The sequence below is a fragment of the Rhinoderma darwinii genome, chromosome 2, assembly GCF_050947455.1.
Source record: "Rhinoderma darwinii isolate aRhiDar2 chromosome 2, aRhiDar2.hap1, whole genome shotgun sequence".
Lineage (NCBI taxonomy): Eukaryota > Metazoa > Chordata > Amphibia > Anura > Rhinodermatidae > Rhinoderma > Rhinoderma darwinii.
This window is the reverse complement of record NC_134688.1, coordinates 410,051,562-410,075,702: the sequence shown is the minus strand read 5'-3', so window position 1 is coordinate 410,075,702 and position 24,141 is coordinate 410,051,562. Positions and strand designations below refer to the sequence as shown.

At 45.1% G+C, this 24,141-nt stretch overlaps 1 long non-coding RNA gene across 1 annotated transcript; it reads left to right on the top strand.

Annotated features, from left to right (window-relative positions):
• The first annotated feature begins 6,978 nt into the window (after positions 1–6,978).
• Positions 6,979–8,340, top strand: LOC142741431 (uncharacterized). Its single transcript, XR_012881132.1, has 3 exons — positions 6,979–7,064; positions 7,499–7,863; positions 8,195–8,340. It is a non-coding gene; the product is annotated as an uncharacterized LOC142741431 (long non-coding RNA).
• Positions 8,341–24,141: the final 15,801 nt, after the last annotated feature.

Here is a 24,141-nt window from a genome sequence, read left to right as displayed (position 1 = left end):
TCTTTCCCTTTCCATAATCAATACGTGCTATCTACAGGGGGCTGTGTGTGGAGCGATCTACAGGGGGGCTGTGTGTGGCACTATCTACACGGGGGCTGTGTGTGGCGCTATCTACAGGGGGGCTCTGGTGGATGATTTTTCCATTGACTGCTAGCAGAGTTACACAACTGGAAAAAAAAAATACCCATCATGTAACTCTGCTACCTGTCAATTGAAAAGTCATCCACCACAGGGTCTCCCTCTTGACTTTCATTGTTCTCAGCCTTTTGGTTTGTCCTACAGCTACTGCCGTGATGAGCAAATGTTATACCCAAGATAGGAAAAGTAACACAAAGACGACATAACCTGATCCATAATATTTGTGATATCCAGACAGTCTAGAGATCCACAGTGAAAATGCACGCGTGTTATTTGTAAAATGATCTGGCCGTGATTTGATGTGTTTATGCCGGATATTGGGCGTGGTTAGGGGGCGTGGCTTAAAATGTCCCTCTTTTCCGAATTCAAAAGTTGGGAGGTGTGCTGGAAGATGTACGTGGTCAATAAAAATTAAACGGTCTGCAAATACGGACGAATTCTACGGTCATGTGCATGGGGCCTTAGGGTCCGTTCACACGTTGCGTAAATACTGCGGATTTTCTGCAACAGAATTAGTCGCGGAAAATGCGTAGCATAATAAAGTAGCAGCAAAGTGGATGAGATAGAACAATTTCATCTACACGCTGCGTAAATACTGAGCAGAAAAACTGCTCAGAAATTAACATGCGGTGTGAAATTTTATTCCGCAGCATGTCAATTGTATTTGCGTAAACGCTGCTTATTTGTTGCGGGTTTTCCCCATTGAATTCAACGGGGAGGTAAAAAAACGCAACTCAGAAAAACAAAAAATGCTCATACTTACCCAGAAGTCTGTGTTTCTTCCTCCAGGCCGGCCATCCCATGTGACCGCTGCAGCCAATCACAGGCTGTAGCGGAGGTCACATGAGATGAAATGTTATCCCAGGAGGCCGGCCTGGATGACGTCATCCCATGTAACCACCGCTGCAGTCAATCACAGGCTGAAGCGATCTCCTGGGATGAAACGTCATCCTAGCAGGCTGGCTAAATGCTGCAGTTTTTCTCAGCAGACATTCCGGGCGAAAAACTGCACCACAGTTTGGTGTGGTTTTTCACCCGGAATTCCCTGCGGTGCACAGGGCAAATACGCTGCATGCTTTTACTCAGCGTATCCGCCCTGTGTGAACTTAACCATATAGAAGTAGAGCGTTCAACTGCCAGGCACAAATGAACCTTAAAGAGGCTCTGTCACCACATTATAAGTGCCCTATCTCCAACATAATGTGATCGGCGCTGTAATGTAGATTACAGCAGTGGCTTTTATTTTGAAAAACAATCATTTTTGAACAATTTTAGATTTATGCTAATTCGTTTCTTAATAGACAACTGGGCGTTTTTTTACTTTTTACCAACTGGGTGTTGTACAGAGGAGTGTATGACGCTGGCCAATCAGTGACCAATCAGCCTCATACACTTCTCTTCATTCCAGCCCAGCTTCTTTCACTGCACAGCGTGATCACATACTCTATTGCAGATAATGGGTAACTGATGTTTTCAAAATGTTATCAGAAACAAAACTAAGGCTTCGTTCACATCTGCGTCAGGGTCCCGTTCTGATGTTCCTTCGGAGCTTCCCGTCAGAACTGGACCCTGACTGAAACCATAGCCTCGTTCTGGCTCCCATAGGAATGCATTGAGAGCCTAAGTTCCGGTCTTCTCAAAAGTAAAGCGATTCCAGGTCAGAATTTGATCACGTGGGCGGCGCTGCAGCCAAAAACGACGTGATCGGTAAGTATCTTTGCACACAGCACCCCACTGAAACACCAATGTAGAAATGGAGGGGGAAATAAATAAAAAAACAGTGGAGTGCTTGTTTAAAAACTATATCTTAGTCAGTACCTTTAGGGTATGTTCGCACGGCCTATTTTTGGCAGTTTTTCGGGCCGTAAATGTCAGAAAAACAGCCCAAAATTCGGAAGCAGATGTTCAGGAAAACGGCGTTCTGTTCCGACGGAGCGTTTTTCACTGCGTTTTTTTACGCGTAAAAAACGGCCACGAAAAAGAAGTGCAGGACACTTCTTCGGTCGTTTTTGGAGCCGTTTTCCATAGACTCTGGTGAAAAAAGCTCCAAAAACGGCCGTAAAAAACGCAGCAAAAATCGCGAGTGGCACAAAAACCGTCTGAAAATCAGGAGCTGTTTTCTCTTGACGTTTTTGACTCTGCGTGTGAACATACCCTTAGGTGATTCTTACCGGCTGTTCATTTGGTTTAGATGCAAGAATACCCTTCTACCAGTTCCACACCATTTTGAACAAGCAGAATATACTGTATCTCAACTGAAATTTCTGGATCAGTAACGCATTCCACAACTCCCTAGAGATGACAATAGGGTCCTCTTACTCAAGTAGATAGAGTTTAGGACGAGGGACGACTAGGCCCGAGGAAGCATAAGGTGGGCCAGGGCGTCCCTGATGAGGGTGGTTATAGGAAGCAAGGGATATAAAATGGTGCTGGCCACATGGCCAATGGCACCAGCATGGCTGGAGGGGGAGGGTGAACTCATTGTTCACTGTGAGATAAGTGGAGAAAGGGGAGTGATAGTGGAAAGAACTATAGGAGCGCATAAGTAATGAGGATAGGGGAGGGGGAGCAGGATAAGGGTTTATAAGTCCAGAAAGCAGAGCGGTAAAACATTACTTACCAGGAGAAGAAAAGAACCACACAACCCTCCCTTGTTAGAAATGGAACCGTCCCAAAAGAAGTCGTTTGGCGAGGTTGTCGCTGGAATGGAGCTGGTGGCTACTGCTGGAGCAAGTCCAAGGTGGAAGACCGTGGTCTCCAAGCGTCTTCGGGATTCCATTAGGCTGGGTAAGTCGGTCCCATACCGTAAGCGTTCTTCTCTGGCCCCCTGCCCCACGCCAGTCCCAAGGGCCCCATTATTCTTCCTCCCACCCCATCTCAGCCCAATTTTTCCCAAACCCCCCCCTCACAACATGTAACCATGTCACCCCCACTCACATAGGTTCCCTGCCACCCCCCAGCAGGGTTTTATTCTTTTAATGGGCCGCAGGTACACAGGGAGAGTAATTTTCAAGGTGGCCCTACGGGCATGCTAAACCCTCACCAATTTAATAGTGTCCCCGGTAGTTTCTGGGAAGCCAGCAGACCCGCTAAGCCAGAGGTACAACGGCAATTAGGATCAGGTGCCAGCAAGCTATATTCAGCCTAGCCGGGGGGTGGTGGGGAGGACATGGATATTTCTTCCCTTAAAGAGGCTCTGTCACCAGATTTTGCAGCCCCTATCTGCTATTGCAGCAGATAGGCGCTGCAATGTAGATTACAGTAACGTTTTTATTTTTAAAAAACGAGCATTTTTGGCCAAGTTATGACCATTTTCGTATTTATGCAAATGAGGCTTGCAAAAGTACAACTGGGCGTGTTGAAAAGTAAAAGTACAACTGGGCGTGTATTATGTGCGTACATCGGGGCGTGTTTACTACTTTTACTAGCTGGGCGTTGTGTATAGAAGTGTCATCCACTTCTCTTCACAACGCCCAGCTTCTGGCAGTGCAGCACTGTGACGTCACTCACAGGTCCTGCATCGTGTCGGCACCAGAGGCTACACTTGATTCTGCAGCAGCATCAGCATTTGCAGGTAAGTAGCTACATCGACTTACCTGCAAACGCCGATGCTGCTGCAGAATCATCTGTAGCCTCTGGTGCCGACACGATGCAGGACCTGTGAGTGACGTCACAGATCTGCACTGCCAGAAGCTGGGCGTTGTGAAGAGAAGTGGATGACACTTCTATACACAACGTCCAGCTAGTAAAAGTAGTAAACACGCCCCGATGTACAAACACAATACACGCCCAGTTGTACTTTTACTTTTCAACACGCCCAGTTGTACTTTTGCAAGCCTCATTTGCATAAATACGAAAATGGTCATAACTTGGCCAAAAATGCTCGTTTTTTAAAAATAAAAACGTTACTGTAATCTACATTGCAGCGCCTATCTGCTGCAATAGCAGATAGGGGTTGCAAAATCTGGTGACAGAGCCTCTTTAAGCCGGGGGGGGGGGGGTTTAGCAATGGGCTATGGGGCCTTTCAGCGATGGAACAGTAAGGAAGCATTATCACAGAGCCAAGGGGAAAGGTCACATAGGAACACATACTCGCACAATATCTTTTGTTGCAGGGAGCGAAGCAGCGATAGAGCACAACAAGCACAGGAGGGATTGCAGCAAGCCAGCCCAGCGACCAGCAACCTAGGACAGAGTCATTAAAGGAACAGTGTCACAACCAACTTTTTTTTTAATATGTTATGTGTTTTAGTGTGATAGATCAATACATTTTATTAATGTATGTTGTTGTGTTGTACTTTTTACGTTTTTACTTCATTTACCTCACTATGGGGGCTGCCATTTTTTTTTCCATTACTGTGTGTGTCGATTAACGACACATACAGTGATGGAATACGGCACACACATCCCCATAGAGAATGCGAACGGGAGCTGTCCCATCCACTATAGCGTACGCGGTCTATGTGTGAGCGGCGAATGCGCCGCTCACACACAGACCAAAAGTCAGGTCTTTGCTAGAGCGAAATCCGGCGCCATGTTCATGTCGACTGGAAGCCGCGGCCGGACTGTGAGATGACGACTTCCGGCCGCGGCTTCCGGTCATGTGTTCAGTGCAGCGAGGCGAAGGCGCAAGAAGAACAGTCAGGAAGAAGTTTGACAGAGCGGAGGTCGCGTCAGGAGCAGGTAAGTTCTGTTCATGTGCGTTCGTGTGAGCAGCCTTTGGCATCATACCAGGGAAGCCTTTGGCATCATAGCAGGGAGGCCTGTGGCATCATACCAGCGGAGGCCTGCGGCATCATACCAGCGGAGGCCTGCGGCATCATACCAGCGGAGGCCTGCGGCATCATACCAGCGGAGGCCTGCGGCATCATACCAGCGGAGGCCTGCGGCATCATACCAGCGGAGGCCTGCGGCATCATACCAGCGGAGGCCTGTGGCATCATACCAGCGGAGGCCTGTGGCATCATACCAGCGGAGGCCTGTGGCATCATACCAGCGTAGGCCTGTGGCATCATACCAAGGGAGGCCTGTGCCAGCATTTACAGTGTGGCAGCATTTACAGTGTGGCAGAATTTCTAGTGTGGCAGCATTTCTAGTGTGGCAGCATTTACAGTGTGGCAGCATTTACAGTGTGGCAGCATTTACAGTGTGGCAGCATTTACAGTGTGGCAGCATTTCTAGTGTGGCAGCTTATACGTTGTGGCAGCATATATGTTGTGGCAGCATATACGTTGTGGCAGCATATACGTTGTGGCAGCATATACGTTGTGGCAGCATTTACGGTGTGGCATCATACCAGCGGAGGCCTGCGGCATCATACCAGCGGAGGCCTGCGGCAGCATACCAGCGGAGGCCTGTGGCAGCATACCAGCGGAGGCCTGTGGCATCATACCAAGGGAGGCCTGTGCCAGCATTTACAGTGTGGCAGCATTTACAGTGTGGCAGAATTTCTAGTGTGGCAGAATTTCTAGTGTGGCAGCATTTCTAGTGTGGCAGCATTTCTAGTGTGGCAGCATTTACAGTGTGGCAGCATTTACAGTGTGGCAGCTTATACGTTGTGGCAGCTTATACGTTGTGGCAGCATATACGTTGTGGCAGCATATACGTTGTGGCAGCATTTACGGTGTGGCAGCATACCAGCGGAGGCCTGTGGCAGCATACCAGCGGAGGCCTGTGGCAGCATACCAGCGGAGGCCTGTGGCATCATACCAAGGGAGGCCTGTGCCAGCATTTACAGTGTGGCAGCATTTACAGTGTGGCAGCATTTCTAGTGTGGCAGCATTTACAGTGTGGCAGCATTTACAGTGTGGCAGCATTTACAGTGTGGCAGCATTTACAGTGTGGCAGCATTTCTAGTGTGGCAGCTTATACGTTGTGGCAGCATATACGTTGTGGTAGCATATACGTTGTGGCAGCATATACGTTGTGGCAGCATTTACGGTGTGGCATCATACCAGCGGAGGCCTGCGGCATCATACCAGCGGAGGCCTGCGGCATCATACCAGCGGAGGCCTGCGGCATCATACCAGCGGAGGCCTGTGGCAGCATACCAGCGGAGGCCTGTGGCAGCATACCAGCGGAGGCCTGTGGCAGCATACCAGCGGAGGCCTGTGACAGCATTTACAGTGTGGCAGCATTTCCAGTGTGGCAGCATTTCCAGTGTGGCAGCATTTCCAGTCTGGCAGCATTTACAGTGTGGCAGCATTTCCAGTGTGGCAGCATTTCAGGTGTGGCAGCATTTCCAGTGTGGCAGCATATACGTTGTGACAGCATATACGTTGTGGCAGCTTATACGTTGTGGCAGCTTATACGTTGTGGCAGCGTATACGTTGTGGCATGATATTGTGTGGCATGATATCAAATGAGCTTGTGTGCCATCATATACAGGGATAGTGTGTGGCATCATATACAGGGATATTGTGTGGCAGGCATCATATCAAATGAGCTTGTGTGGCATCATATACAATGATATTGTGTGGCATCAGATCAAATGAGCTTGTGTGGCATCATATACAGGGATATTGTGTGGCATCAGATCAAATGAGCTTGTGTGGCATCATATACAGGGATATTGTGTGGCATCAGATCAAATGAGCTTGTGTGGCATCATATACAGGGATATTGTGGCATCATATCAAATGAGGTTGGGTGGCATCATATACAGGGATAGTGGGTGGCATCATACCAAGTAAGGCTGTGTGGCATCATATCAAAGGAGGTTGTGTGGCAGCATATGCAGGGAGGCATGTGGCAGCGTATACTGTTTTTTATTTGACGTCTTGGGAGAGATATGTATCAACTGTTGTTTGTAATTCTCAGTTATGGCGCCCAAGAGAAGTCTGAAATCCATTGCTGACAATCAACCAATAGCAAAACGAATACCACCAACATTTACCCCAGAGGAGAAAGAAAAAAGAGCCCAGGAGGTAAGACTTTGTGCAGTTGATGTCTGTGAAATGCTTCACTGTGCTGTGGGATAGCACGCTGACTCTTGCATTTGTGGGGGGCCAAGCACACCACCATATACTTGTTTGAATATAAACCAAACCGGTACGAAAGTGTAATTTTTCTGTGACCTCTTTTGGTCCTCCATTCCATTCATAATATTGGTTCCTATATTTTTGTTGTCTTTTCACTCACCTTCACCATTGACGTAAGTGGAGCGCACACTGTGTAATATACCTATGTTTGGTGTCACATTTTTATAATGAAAAATGTAATTACTAGATGTACATGTCCACTCCAAAATCAATGATAAATAATGCAAAATCCAGCTGTTGATTTCTGTACTGTTGTCACAATCGGCATAATGTTCACTTACATTCCATTTTATAGTGCCAATTTCTTTATTTTTTTTTAGAGAGCGATATTAGAGCAGGAACTACGAGCAAGGTGTCAAAAATATCAAGATCCAAATCGAATTCTTGTACAACAGCCAATGAGAAAACGGGAAGAGCAAAGTGCGAGACAAAGTCCTTCAGCGTCCGTAAAACCGGTGGAATCGTGGTGTCAGTGTGGGAACTGCATGAATTTGCCGACTGAAGAGGAATGCGTCTGTTGCAAAGATATACGTAATGTGCTAAACCTAATGGAGGAAGATGAGACGATGACGTGCATTACAGAGCATCCTACTTTTATGGGCACATGTCTGGACAAGGACCAACTTACCCTATGTGAAAGGTATAGATGTTTTGGTCCAACACGTCCAGCACCACTAAATAACAGGTAAGGAAATTATTTTGTGTTCCAGTCAAGTTTGAATGATGCTATTGTGATCCTAACCTTATTCCTCAAATAAATATTATTATGTTTACTTTCAGCAGCATGCATGTGTCTAATATGTGTCTGCCCAAAATCTTATGTGGTCCCTGTAACACTAGAAGTAAACTTTGATCTTGTTCCACGCAGCAATCAACCAATGTGTGTCGCTCCAGCGTTTGTGAGCTGTTATGTATTATTGTAAATAATATTACCATGTCAGGGGTGACAGTATAAGATTGTCGTCTGTATAGTGTGCAAATATGATTGCCTAACAATAGTTTTTTATCCTGTATAGGTCCTTACGGAAGGTTGCATACCGAATGTTCACCGTGTGGGTTCACGGTTACCGTGGACTAAAAAACAGGCGTACTATTCCAGCATGTGCAGTTCAGAAAGTCAGAGCAATGTTTCCAGAAGAAAATCAAGTATATGTTGGTTTCAAGCTAGCCACTGACAATAATGCTTCGGAAATGGCAGATTTTTTAAATGTGTTTGATTACTTTACTATGTTATATTTTTCAATAAAAAATTAAGAAAATCACAACTTTAGATGTTTATTTATTATAATATATTAACACAGGATAAGTATTGTACATAAGAGAAAATAATATACAGGATATAAAGTGCTAGTGTTGATTCAGAGGAAGGCAAAAAACCCCAGGTTATTTTCGTTTTGTTCTTCATTAGTTGTGTGTGGGGGAAATTCCTTCCCGACTCCAAATATGGCAATCAGAATAAATCCCAGAACCAACATCCAATATACACAGATAGTTAGCTTACAAATTCTTCCAGTGACAGGCAATATAAATAGTGTGAAATAGTTGTTTGCATTTTTGGAGAAGGGCAAACACAACATAGTTCAGTACATTAAAAACGGGATTTGTGAGCTATAACAGCTGCTGCTTTATCCGGCCGTGGTTCTGTGGCTATGTTTGGTGGTAGGGTCAATGTCCGTGTTTGCCAACTATGTTCAATTTCTTGTTTTGTCAATTTGATCACATTTACAAACATAGGAAAGAGGTGTGAGAAAGACATTGGTACGTACTCTTTCTTTGCATTCCATTTTTTGCTTAGTTCGGAGAAAACAACATTATACCTCATGCTACCAAGTAGATCCGACTTTGTGGTCTGTCGGTGGACTCTAGATTGTTCCCGTTTTGTATTATGATTATGGGCCAAAACAGCAAGTTTTGTCCGTGCTTCCATTCCGTCTAAAGCAAAATGTATTCTTTTTGGTCGGTATTTTAGAATAAAGCTGTGGAATACCTCGATTTTTCCAGTATGACAGAAAGATGACAAGTGGTGCAAGTCTTTCAATAATTGTTTATCTTTTACGATCTTTTCAAGCTCCTCATAGGCTGCTGATGTTGTTGACATCCAATTGTGTTTGCGATCGTCATCAATGTCTAAACATCTGTGATCACATTGTGTCACAATGTCCCCCGGGAATTCATGTACATTACGAATATGTTGAAGTACAGAGAGCCATTTTTCCCGCAGCACATCCACATTACCGCAAGCAGTACTACAGCAGTACCAAAAATGATTGGTTATTGACGTGATCCAATCACCAATTTGGGAACAGCTTCTTTTTTTACTTGCAGCCTTCAGTTTCTTCCGAATGGACTTTGCATAATGCCATATATCAAATTGATGTGCAATCTCTGGGTATTGTTCACGTATTTTTTTACGTATGGAGACATGACGGTCTGTTGCAAGAACATACACATTGAGGCCATCTTGAATAACACGGTTAAGACAGGTTTGAAAGGCCAAACTTTCCATAGCCACAGAAGATGTGGTTTGTGTAACCTGAACGATTTCAAAGTCAACAATCTTGTCGCTCTTATAATCCATCAATGTGTACACACAATATTTTGCATTATGCCCAGGGCTATCACATTGTCCGTCACCAAGGAGACACAATGGTGTTTGTTTGATTTCTTTATGAAGTTCCATTTTTTCTTGTTTCCAGTGAATGTCCACCACTGGAAATAACAATTTTCTTTGGTGACGAAAGTAAGTTGAATGTGAAATAAATTGCATCCCAATAGATTTACAAATGTCGGACATCTTGGCATAGTTGCCACCATTAAATAAAATGGAAGCTGCAATCAGAACATTCCCAACCGGGATACGATTACACTTGGGTTGACTTTCCCAAAAATAATCATGTCCATTGGAACATTTGCCTTGTAGTGAAAGATAGGTACCTTGCTGGAATTTGACTGGGTTTTCTATTTTGTGGCCACAGAAACACGCGCACTGAGCAACCAGTACATCTAAAGCCGATTCAAAAACCAAAAATTTCCGCTCTTTTACTAGGTCTTCATCTGCTCGTTCTGAAAACAAATTGGTTGTCACGTTGTCAAATGACAGACTAGAATCTGGTGGTTCGTAGTCCAGATCTCTTGCATCATTTCTGCCAGTAGAAGAAACAAAGCTTTCCTCTGGATCCTCCAATATGACTTTGCTTGATGTTTGTCTTTGTAAGCGGGGGGTTGAAAACGTTGATGGGTAAAAATGATCCAACTTCATTGTTAATTGGTTTTCAAAAGAAAGTTCTTCCTCTGGAAACTGGCATCCTGTATCCAGTGTGAAGATGTGTGATTGAGTGGTTGCATCTCTTTTGCTTTTGAAAGGTGTGTTGGTGGCTCTCGTTGCCAATGTCCTCTGTCGGGTGTTTGTTGCTGCATTTCTTTCAAAAAATTTTCTGTTGACACCAATTTTGACATTTTTCACTACCATCACTTGGGACATTGACGTTGGTGGATCGTTTAGCATTGAGGTACCGGTAGAAACGTATGTAATGCTGTTGGTGTATGTAGTAGCCAAAGGTAATTGCATGCATTGTGTTGCACAAGAATAAGTGTGTTCATGTTCTGTCCGTTTCCGTTTAGATGGTGGAGACTCTGTTTCCTGATAAGGGAATATAGTGGGAATTGCACTTTCCTTCAGCCATCGTAACTTCTTTTCAGACTTATAAACATAACAGTCTTGTTCGAAGTGTTTCGAACATAGTCTAAATAAATCTTGTTTTTTTCCATCCAAAATTCTTTGTGACAGTGCATCTAGATTGTCCAACGATTGTCTGGCCTGTTGGAGCCAAACTTTAATCTTGTCAATGTTGCCTGGAAAAACATGCAGGATCACTCCTTGAGAGTAAGTAGCTCGATTAGACCGACTGTCACAACCAGAGACAATGCACGACGGCATTTCTATCAAAAAAGTAAATTTAAATATTATGGCATGAGAAAACATCATTACGGTAATAACGAGGGATTACATAAAGAGAGTTGATACCCCTAATGAGGTATATTTGTGTACTACGATACTTACAATTCCAATTTAGATCTGTGAGTTTGTCTTTTCTAAGTGCAAGATTAAAAGTCGTGAGTTTGTAGAAAATAATAAAATCCACAGCGTGTTTTCGAAGACATAACATCCGATTTGTGCAAGTTCTTCGGTCACCGTGTGTGAACTCACCCTTGGTTATCACACAAATGTGGCCTATGGTGGGTGGCAGATTGTCATGTGGAGAAGTGAGTATTCAACATGTTACATTGTTTATAGGTAACTGTTTGGCACTGGTAATTGACTGTTGACCAAGGCACAAAATAGTAGTGTGTAGTTTTACACGATCATTGTAAAACCGTCAATGATCTCAGTGCCAGACAGTTTCACCATGTCAATGTTTGAGGAGAGCATTTTTGTGTGACCAACCCCAATTTTTTATTATTTTTTATGTAATAGAGACAGGGAATTAAAGAGAATAACATTTATCAACCAATTTTTTTTTATTGATGAAGCCATAACTGGCTTCCAAAGTAACACAGAAAAAGTGTTCCATCATAAACACAAATATAAAATTTACATGCAGAACAAAAAAAGCTTTTGTTCCATAGTCACAAAAAAATAGTTCAGGTAAAAAGTCAACATTGACGGATAGGAACAAACACATAAAAGTAGAAAATGGAAGACGAAACAGTAAAAGACATTTACATTGAAAACACACAGACGTCAACGACAATCACAAAGAAGTTATCAGCAGGTGAAAACACCTTGCTTCGTCACATCATCCAACTGGACCTTCATCAGCAGATGAAAACACCTTTTTTTTTCTCATCTCATCATCCGACCGGACCTTTCGCAGCAGGTGAAAACACCTTGCTTTGTCTCATCATCCGACCGGACCTTTAGCAGCAGGTGAAAACACCTTGCTTTGTCACATCATCCCACCGTACCTTCAAATTGTATTACAGAACGTTTCTGCCAATCATGCGGCATGTCAAAGTTATATTTCCTAAAGAAGAATAAAATAAAAAATGTATCAATGGTTTGATCAACTTCAAGCGTTGCACTATGCGCAACATGGTCGCTTTGGAAGAATGACATCCCTGTCTGATCACTCTGCATAGTTTGGCTCATCTGGTGAACTTGTGTGTCATGTATGTTTATATGAACTCCCTTTGTTCGGGCTTACTTACTTTCTATAATTCGTTACTTATGCTGCTCAGAATGGCCTGTTCGTCTCCACGGTGGTAATCCGCTCTGGTTGCTGCTGTCGTCGTCTGTATCTGATCGCGTTGCTTTCCCTCCTAATAAAATAATTACAATAATATATATAAAAGACCATAATTAGCAATTATTGTAACATTAGGGTAGTCCCCTTGCTGCCGCACCTGTTCAAAGTATCTATGCTCCTCGAATACACTCCTCACGGTCGTGTTTTGACTGGCGCGCTCCCTCTCCTCCTGGTAAACTGCTGTACAAAAAGTCACACACATGGTGGGATTAGATAAAGTGATGTACAAAAAGTGACACACACTATCCCTGTATATGATGCCCCACAAGCTCATTTGAGATGATGCCACAGACTATCCCTGTATTTGATGCCACACTAGATCATTTGATATGATGCCACACAATATCCCTGTATATGATGCCACCCACTATCCCTGTATATGATGCCACACAAGCTCATTTGATATGATGCCACACACTATCCCTGTATATGATGCCACACAGCCTTACTTGGTATGATGCCACCCACTATCCCTGTATATGATGCCACCCAACCTCATTTGATATGATGCCACAATATCCCTGTATATGATGCCACATAAGCTCATTTGATCTGATGCCACACAATATCCCTGTATATGATGCCACACAAGCTCATTTGATCTGATGCCACACAATATCCCTGTATATGATGCCACACAAGCTCATTTGAGATGATGCCACACACTATCCCTGTATATGATGCCACCCAAGCTCATTTGAGATGATGACACCCACTATCCCTGTATATGATGCCACACTAGCTCATTTGAGATGATGCCACACACTATCCCTGTATATGATGCCACACAAGCTCATTTGAGATGATGACACCCACTATCCCTGTATATGATGCCACATAAGCTCATTTGATATGATGCCACACTAGCTCATTTGATATGATGCCACACACTATCCCTGTATATGATGCCACACAAGCTCATTTGATATGATGCCACACTAGCTCATTTGATATGATGCCACACACTATCCCTGTATATGATGCCACATAAGCTCATTTGATATGATGCCACACTAGCTCATTTGAGATGATGCCACACACTATCCCTGTATATGATGCCACACAAGCTCATTTGATATGATGCCACACAATAACACTGTATATGATGCCACACAACCTCCTTTGATATGATGCCACACAGCCTTACTTGGTATGATGCCACCCACTATCCCTGTATATGATGCCACCCAACCTCATTTGATATGATGCCACAATATCCCTGTATATGATGCCACATAAGCTCATTTGATCTGATGCCACACAATATCCCTGTATATGATGCCACACAAGCTCATTTGATCTGATGCCACACAATATCCCTGTATATGATGCCACACAAGCTCATTTGATCTGATGCCACACAATATCCCTGTATATGATGCCACACAAGCTCATTTGATCTGATGCCACACAATATCCCTGTATCTGATGCCACACAAGCTCATTTGATCTGATGCCACAGACTATCCCTGTATATGATGCCACACTAGATCATTTGATATGATGCCACACAATATCCCTGTATATGATGCCACCCACTATCCCTGTATATGATGCCACAGGCCTACGCTGGTATGATGACACAGGCCTCCGTTGGTATGATGCCACAGGCCTCCAATGGTATGATGCCACACCGTATATGCTGCCACACCGTATATGCTGCCACACCGGATACGCTGCCACACCGGATACGCTGCCACACCGGATACGCTGCCACAACGGATACGCTGCCACACCGTATACGCTGCCACAACGTATACGCTGCCACAACGTATACGCTGCCACAACGTATACGCTGCCACAACGTATAAGCTGCCACAACGTATAAGCTGCCACAACGTATATGCTGCCACAACGTAAATGCTGCCACACTGTAAATGCTGGCACACTGTAAATGCTGCCACACTGTAAATGCTGCCACACTGTAAATGCTGGCACAGGCCTCCAATGGTATGATGCCACACCGTATATGCTGCCACACTGTAAATGCTGCCACACTGTAAATGCTGTCACACTGTAAATGCTGTCACACTGTAAATGCTGTCACACTGTAAATGCTGCCACACTGTAAATGCTGCCACACTGTAAATGCTGGCACAGGCCTCCCTTGGTATGATGCCACAGGCCTACGCTGGTATGATGACACAGGCCTCCGCTGGTATGATGACACAGGCCTCCAATGGTATGATGCCACACCGTATATGCTGCCACACTGTAAATGCTGCCACACTGTAAATGCTGTCACACTGTAAATGCTGCCACACTGTAAATGCTGCCACACTGTAAATGCTGGCACAGACCTCCCTTGGTATGATGCCACAGGCCTACGCTGGTATGATGACACAGGCCTCCGCTGGTATGATGACACAGGCCTCCAATGGTATGATGCCACACCGTATATGCTGCCACACTGTAAATACTGCCACACTGTAAATGCTGTCACACTGTAAATGCTGCCACACTGTAAATGCTGCCACACTGTAAATGCTGCCACATTGTAAATGCTGCCACACTGTAAATGCTGCCACACTGTAAATGCTGGCACAGGCTTCCCTTGGTATGATGCCACAGGCCTACGCTGGTATGATGACACAGGCCTCCAATGGTATGATGCCACACCGTATATGCTGCCACACTGTAAATGCTGCCACACTGTAAATGCTGCCACACTGTAAATGCTGCCACATTGTAAATGCTGCCACACTGTAAATGCTGCCACAGGCCTCCCTTGGTATGATGCCACAGGCCTACGCTGGTATGATGACACAGGCCTCCGCTGGTATGATGACACAGGCCTCCAATGGTATGATGCCACACCGTATACGCTGCCACACCGTATACGCTGCCACACCGTATACGCTGCCACACCGGATACGCTGCCACACCGGATACGCTGCCACAACGTATACGCTGCCACACCGTATACGCTGCCACAACGTATAAGCTGCCACAACGTATAAGCTGCCACAACGTATATGCTGCCACAACGTAAATGCTCCCACACTGGAAATGCTGCCACACTGGAAATGCTGCCACACTGGAAATGCTGCCACACTGGAAATGCTGTCACAGGCCTCCGCTGGTATGCTGCCACAGGCCTCCGCTGGTATGATGCCACAGGCCTCCGCTGGTATGATGCCACACCGTAAATGCTGCCACACTGTAAATGCTGCCACACTAGAAATGCTGCCACACTTGAAATGCTGCCACACTAGAAATGCTGCCACACTAGAAATGCTGCCACACTAGAAATGCTGCCACACTAGAAATGCTGCCACACTGTAAATGCTGCCACACTGGAAATGCTGCCACACTGGAAATGTTGCCACACTGCATTTGCTGCCACAGGCCTCCATGATATGCTGCCACAGGCCTCCCGTATATGATGCCACAGGCCTCCCTGATATGCCTCCATGATATGATGCCACAGGCCTCCCGTATATGATGCCACAGGCCTCCTGTATATGATTCCACAGGCCTCCCGTATATGATGCCACAGGCCTCCCGTATATGATGCCACAGGACTCCCTGATATGCCTCCATGATATGATGCCACAGGCCTCCCGTATATGATGCCACAGGCCTCCCGTATATGATGCCACAGGCCTCCCGTATATGCCGACACAGGCCTCCCGTATATGCCGACACAGGCCTCCCGTATATGCCGACACAGGCCTCCCGTATATGATGCCACAGGCCTGCAGTATATGCCGACACAGGCCTCCCGTATATGTCGACACAGACCTCCCGTATATGCCGACACAGGCCTCCCGTATATGATGCCACACATGATGCCTATGTCAGCGTTACTTACCGCCTCGCTGGTCCTCCTCGCTGGTCCTCCTCGCTGGTCCTCCTCCGTCGCCTCACTGGTCCTCCTCCGTCGCCTCGCTCGTCCTTCCACGTCCGACTCACTGGTACACCTCGTCCTTCCTTGTCCTCCTCGCCCGACTCGCTGGTCCTCCTCCGTCGCCTCGCTCGTCCTTCCACGTCCGACTCACTGGTACACCTCGTCCTTCCTTGTCCGCCTCGCTGGTCCTCCTCGTCCTCGAAATGTCTCCTCGCTGGTCCTGGTCCGCCTCGCTGGTCCTGGTCCGCCTCGCTGGTCCTGGTCCGCCTCGCTGGTCCTGGTCCGCCTCGCTGGTCCTCCTCAAAGCGTCTCCTCGCAGGTATGCTCGCAGTAAAACCTCCTTCCACTGTGTAGTCACTTTGAAAATGGCGGCACACAGTGTAAGGAGGTTTGAAGACATTGAAACCCCTGCCTCTCCTGGCACTTGCCAGGATAAGGGAGGGGGGATTCGGTGAGCTCACTAGAGCGAGTCACTTTTCACAAAATTTGCAGCAGAAAAGCTATGTGGTTGCTTTACCACATGCAATGCTGCAATTTTGGGAATGGCTCCATCTAGTGACCAGAAATGGTAAATATTATAAATTTGAATCCAATTGAATCCAATTTATAATATTTCCTGACTCGTGAAAAAAATTAAAAAAATTTGAACAATGTTTAATCACCTACACACTAAATGTTTAATTAAAAAAAACAAAACATGTTTTTCTGGCAACACATTCCCTTTAAGAGCCTGGAAGCCGAAGTATGCAACAACTGGGTGAGTCTGATTCCAATGCATCGGATGGGCATTATTTGTGTTCAGATGAGGAATAATGCAGTAATTAAGGAAAAATGCTCAACATGTAAAAATAAATTAATAAAAACATTTAAAGGTAGTGAAGGGAAGAGCAAATAAGTAAAGAATTTGTTTCTGTAGGGGGTGTAAGAATTTTTCTCTTCCACCCTCTTTACTGGGTTAGACTTTAAGGGTAAGTGCAATAAATGAAATAAGAGCGATGTATAAAAATGTATTGTTTAAAGAGTAAAATTACTGTTGCAGTTGTTCTGGGATTTATATTGAGATATGTACACAGGGACAGTCATGAGCAATAAACTTTACAGAGACACTTTTTGTTTATCATCAACAATAGTTCTATTGTCCACACTACTGGTTATCATATGTAGGAGATACCTGTGAATGTCTGGGTCCTTTGTTGGGAGAATCAGATTAAATAATAGGTGTCTTGCATACTGATGAGACACATTTCATTGAAACATGCGACCCTCCATCTTCGATTCATTCAAATAAAATACACTATATGATATAATATAATATATAACATTATATAGGCCTTCAAATTCAAAATCTTCATTTGTACAGGCATGGGGGGTTCAGAACAGTGATCTAGTAGAAAAAGGGCTAGCGGCTGGGGAAGCAGGATACCTATGCCTGTTCAGTGTTGCCCACATATGCAGATTTACCACAAATGTTTTTTTTTGTTTTTTTGTTTTTTTTTGGGAAGGGTTAGAGAGGAAACGTATGTGGTTGTCTTTGTTTTGTCTAAGGAAGTGGAGGTAGCTAAGGAGAAGGGGCTTAGCAAGGCAGATAGATAACAGGAGAAAACTATTGTGGAAGGAATTAAGGTTTTTTCTGGTGTATGCCAGAGTGTGGGTGGATGGTAAGCCAAGCAATATGTGGATTTGTTAAATACATGGATCTGGTGGTGAACGCACATGCTACTTATAGTGGAATAGGGTGGTATGACAGGGCCTTCAAAAAAAAAAGAAAAAAAAGATGGGGAGGGCAAATGTTTAGCTTGGTGAGAAGGATTTGGATCTGTAGTCAAGATTTAAAACGATGCAATAGGGAAGGAAGTGAGCGAGGTAAATTATCAGTCATTTGAGTCAGCGGTAGAAAGTGTAAGAGGATGGGGAAAGGGGGCATTGATGTCCAAGGTAGATATTGAATCTGCTTTTAGATTGTTACCATTGCATCCAGAGAGTTTTAAATAAACAGGGTGTCGTTTGAAGCATTCAGTTTATTTTTGCATTAGGGTTGGCAAAGAGTTTGTGGGAGGGAGTCAATTGCCCACTACCTGGGTGATTTTTTGTTAGTAGGGCCAGCAGGGTCAGAAATTTGCCAATTAAAGTTTATAGCGCTACTTCAAGATTTGAGGGTACCCATAGCACAAGAAAAGGCAGTGGAGCCAGTAACAAAGTTGTCATATTTAGGCATCGAAATAGACTTATTAGAAGGCCAATGTAGATTACCTGTCGAGAAGGGAAGGCATTGTTGGAGGAGGTAAGGGAGGTGAAAGCCAGCGAGAATGTGACATAAAGAAAGATGCAGTCGCTCTTGGGTTCCCTTAATTTTGCGTGTAGGGTGATTCCAATGGGCAAAGTATTTTCCAGGCGTTTACAGCTGAGTATGGCAGGAGTCAAGGCAGGACAACATAAAATTAGAATAATGAGGGCATTAAGAGAGGATCTGCAGTTTTGGGAAAGTTGCCTGCTGAACTTAATGGAGTGCGGATTTGGCTACGGGAACCATGCTCCAATCAGAAGTTGAGATTGTTCTCAGACGCTTCAGGGTCAGTTGGCTTTGGATCCTTTTTTGACGGAAAGTGGTGAGCAGGGGTATGGCGAGACGTTGGACAGAAAGGGGTGGTTGAGGAACATGACATTGATTGAACTATTCCCAATAGTGGTAGCAGTGGAATTATGGAAGGAATAGCTGAGGAACAGGTTGGTAATTGTTTGGCCAGAAAATATGAGTGTGGGGTCAGCGGTGGACAATCTATCCAGTTTCTCCCCCCCCCCCCCCCAGTGTTGGCACTATTAAGATATTTGGTAGGGAAGTGCATGGAGTGGAATATCAACTTCAGAGCTGAACATGTCCCAGGAGTCAATAACTTGATTGCAGATGCTTTGTTAAGGGGGAAGTGGGAGGTATTTTTTCAATTGGTACCAAATGCGGAGCGAACAGGATATGTGTGCCCTAACAATATTTGGCAGGTACTGACCCGATTCTAGAAAAACTGGTGGAAAAATCGTTGGCGCCAAACACATGGATGACCTACATGAAAGAATGGAAGAAGTGGGAGGTTTTCAGGAGGAACGAAGGCGGGAGTACGGTGCAGTGTTTATGGAAGCTGCTGGGTAACATGTGGAGGGATGGTGCAGCAAAAGGTAGGGCCACCACCTTGGTGGCGGCAGTATCATTTATTACGAAGGTAAGAGGGGAGGAGGACCCTACAAAGGTTTTTTGCAATTAGACGGGTGATGAAGGGTTGGTCAAGGTCACAGCCACGAGGAGTAGACAAGAGGAAGCCATTAGACTCAGGCAGAGTAAAGAGGCTGGTGGCAGCATTGGGGGCCACAAGTAGGGACAGGCACGAAGTGCTGCTTTTAAGGCTGCATTCACATTGGCTTTTGCGGGTGATTTCAGGTTAGGGGAATTGGTGTCCACTTCAAAGAAGGGTAAAGATGGGTTACAGCTCGTAGACATAAAATGGGATGGCACAACCGTTAAGTGCCTTATCAGAAGGTCCAAGACTGATCAAAATAGGAAAGGGACATGGGTGACTATGGTAAGGAAAGGGGGGGCAATTTGTCCAGTGGGGGCAGTGAGGGATTATTTTGGCTCACGATGAGCAGAAGTAGGAGCTTTCCTTAAGCACAGGGATGGTAGCGCCCTGTCCAGGTTCCAGTTTTGTCAGATGCTTAAAGGAACAGTGTCATCACTAGAGCGAGGGCTTTCTACCCAATTTTGCAAAGCTGCAATTTTGGGGACAGCTCCATCTAGTGACCAAAAATGGGTAGTATTATAAATTAGAATTAATTTATAATATTTCCTGACTCGTGAAAAAAATAAAAAAAATTTGAACAATGTTTAATCACCCACACACTAAATGTTTAATTTAAAAAAAAAAAACATGTTTTTCTGGCAACACATTCCCTTTAAGAGGGCAGCAGTGGCAACGGGGCTAGAAAAGGACAGAATTGGTTCACATTCTTTCAGAATTGGGGCGGCATCAGAAGCAGCAGCGGCGGGATCAGATGTGGGGAGCATTAAGCGTTTGGGGAGATGGAAATCCATTGCAATGTTACTGATTGTATGTTGTCTCTCCCACAGAAGGAAAAAGCGTATGGGTGATTGGACATTCCTTCATGTACTGGGCCGCGGAGAGGGCAAGGATGAGACCGTATGGATTACAACTGGGACTGCCGGGCGACGGGGTCAAGGTGAAGTGGTTCGGGAGACGTGGTCTTCGATGGTTCCAGATGAGAAAGCTGGTGGAGGAAGCGGCAGAATGGGGGCGCCCGCAAGTGATCGTGATACATACCGGGGGGAACGACTTGACGAGTACCAAAGCTTGGGTACTAGTTAACAGGATGAAGGTGGATGTTGCTGCATGGAAAGAAAGGTGGTAAAGTTTTTGTGGTCAGAAATTATTCAAAGGCGGAGTTGGATGGGGGCAACATCAACAGCGGCCATTGAAAAGGTTAGAAAGAAGGTCAACAAGGCCATGAAGGACTTTATGGTGGAGATGGAAGGAGTTTTTATTCAGCACAAGGACATCGACTTTGGGTGCCAAGGAATGTACAGGAATGATGGCGTACACTTATCTGATGTAGGACTGGACATATTTAACATCAATCTGCAGGAAGGGCTGGAGGACTGGTGGTAAGGAGTTTTTATGGGGTAAAAAAGGTAAGATCGGCAGAGGAGCCTACCTTTTTTGGTGGCGGATCGTGGCACTGCACTCCTCCTAAGAGCGGTTTCGGTGGTGGACCACGGCGAGTTACCACTAGTTATACGGCGGGGTGAACTCGCACGTGGGGGGACACTAGTTATACGGCAGGTCCCCAGGATGTTTTGGGCCTGGGCAGTCACGAAAGCCGGACGACGGTCCGACGGCTGCCTGGGGGAACAGCCGTGGCAGGGGGCACGGCTGTCCTTGTTTACAGGATGCGAGCTGGGGGCAGGCGGGCCCCAGCTCAGGGAGTGCCGTGTCGCGATTGAAGTCAGGCTCCTCTTGCGCTGTATTGCCTATGGTTAATGTGTTTTTAATAAATCGTGGCGCATGCCACAATTTACTTGCCAATTTAAGAATGATGTGTTTTTAATGTTTAAAGTTGTTACTAAGGGTTTAGCACGTGCACACCTTATTGTTTTTGATACATAGATTACAATCTTTGTCTCCTCATGGCTTAAATAAGGAATGCGATTTTCACAATATTTAATTATAATGACAGATCTCCATTCCTCTTTTTATTTACTTCTCTTCTTTGTTTATTACCGACATGCTAACAGATTTATCTAGAACTTGAGCCACCACTCACCAGAGCACAGTAATGTCTTTCTATACCGTATACAGATATATCCTAAGACTTGTATCATCACAGTAAGGGTATGTGCACACACACTAATTACGTCCGGAATTGACGGACGTATTTCGGCCGCAAGTAGTGGACCGAACACAGTGCAGGGAGCCGGGCTCCTAGCATCATAGTTATGTACGATGCTAGAAGTCCCTGCCTCTCCGTGGAACTACTGTCCCGTACTGAAAACATGATTACAGTACGGGACAGTTGTCCTGCAGCGAGGCAGGGACTCCTAGCGTCGTACATAACTATGATGCTAGGAGCCCGGCTCCCTGCACTGTGTTCGGTCCGGGACTTGCGGCCGAAATACGTCCGTCAATTACGGACGTAATTAGTGTGTGTGCACATACCCTAACAATTACATGGTTACCACACACTGAGTTATTCAGATTAAGCACGTAACAAAATGGCCCGTCAGAACAGAACACCGTATTTCCCATTGAAATCAATTGGCAGATGTTTGGAGGCGTTCTTCTCCCGATTTTTCGACCGTTTACGGCCCTTAAAACGGCCGAAAATAAGCCATGTAAATATACCCTTAGGTTCATACGCAGACATGCTATTTCATCCAAGAACGTGCCTGTGATGTCACAGTCTAAGCATCCAATCACTAAGGCAACAACACGCTGTTTGACCTAATACGCTCATACTGGAGGGTATGCATACCTCCCAACTTTCAAGTATCACAAAAAGGGACAACCGATACAACGCGTGTAGCCATGCCTCTATTCCCACCCAATCCCCGCCCATACACACCCGGATCAGCCCACACAGTATCATGCTTCCATAGTGGCTCCCACACAGTATAATGCCAAATAGCTGCCCCCACACTGTATAATGCCAAATAGCTGCCCCCACACAGTATAATGCCCTCTAGCTGCCACCATACAGTATAATGCCCTCTAGCTGCCACCATACAGTATGATGCCCCCATAGCTGCCACCATACAGTATAATACCCCCATAGATGCACCCATACAGTACAAAGCCCACACAGATTCTCCCGTGCAGTACAATACCGAAATAAATCCCCATACAGCATAATGCCCCATAGCTGCCCCATAGCTGCCCCATATCTGCCCCATGCAGCATAATGCACTCATAGCTGCCCCATACAGTATACACCGCGTTCCAAATTATTATGCAAATGTTATTTTTCGCTGATTTTCCTAAATAGTTGATGCAAATGACAGTCAGTATAATCTTCAAGCCATCAACATTTGGAGTATAATGCAAATTTTATTGAACAAATCTCCTAATGATAACAGATTTTTTTTTAGAAGTAAAAAACTCAAAATGCACTTAACAGAGATCAAAACATTTTAAAGGTTGTAAAGAGAACTAAAATGGTAATTTGTTGAATTTGCAGCATCAGGAGGTCATATTTACAGAAATCAAAAGCTCTTTCAATCAAAAAAAACTTAACAGGCCAAGTTACATGTTAACATAGGACCCCTTCTTTGATATCACCTTCACAATTCTTGCATCCATTGAATTTGTGAGTATTTGGACAGTTTCTGCTTGAATATCTTTGCAGGATGTCAGAATAGCCTCCCAGAGCTTCTGTTTTGACGTGAACTGCCTCCCACCCTCATAGATATTTTGCTTGGGGATGCTCCAAAGGTTCTCAATAGGGTTGAGGTCAGGGGAACATGGGGCCACACCATGAGTTTCTCTTCTTTTATGGCCGTAGCAGCCAATGACACAGAGGTATTCTTTGCAGCATGAGATGGTGCATTGTCATGCATGAAGATAATTTTGCTACGGAAGGCACGGTTCTTCTTTTTGTACCACGGAAGAAAGTGGTCAGTCATAAACTCTACGTACTTTGCAGAGGTCATTTCACACCGTCAGGGACCCTAATGGAGCCTACCAGCTCTCTCCCCATGATTCCAGCCCAAAACATGACTCCGCCACCTCCTTGCTGACGTCGCAGCCTTGTTGGGACATGGTGGCCATTCACCCACCATCCACTACTCCATCCATCTGGTCCATCCAGGGTAGCACGGCACTCATCAGTAAACAACACGGTTTGAAAATTTGTCTTCATGTATTTCTGAGCCCACTGCAACCGTTTCTGATTGTGAGCATTGTTTAGGGGTGGCAGAATAATAGCTTTATGCACACTTGCAAACCTCTGGAGGATCCTACACCTTGAGGTTCGTGGGACTCCAGAGGTACCAGCGGCTTCAAATACCTGTTTGCTGCTTTGCAATGGCATTTTAGCAGCTGCTCTCCTAATCCTATTAATTTATCTGGCAGAAACCATCCTCATTATGCCTTTATCAGAACGAACCCGTCTGTGCTCTGAATCAGCCACAAATCTTTTCACAGTACGATGATCACGCTTAAGTTTTCTTGAAATATCCAATGTTTTCATACCTTGTCCAAAGTATTGCACTATTTCACGCTTTTCGACAGCAGAGAGATCCTTTTTCTTT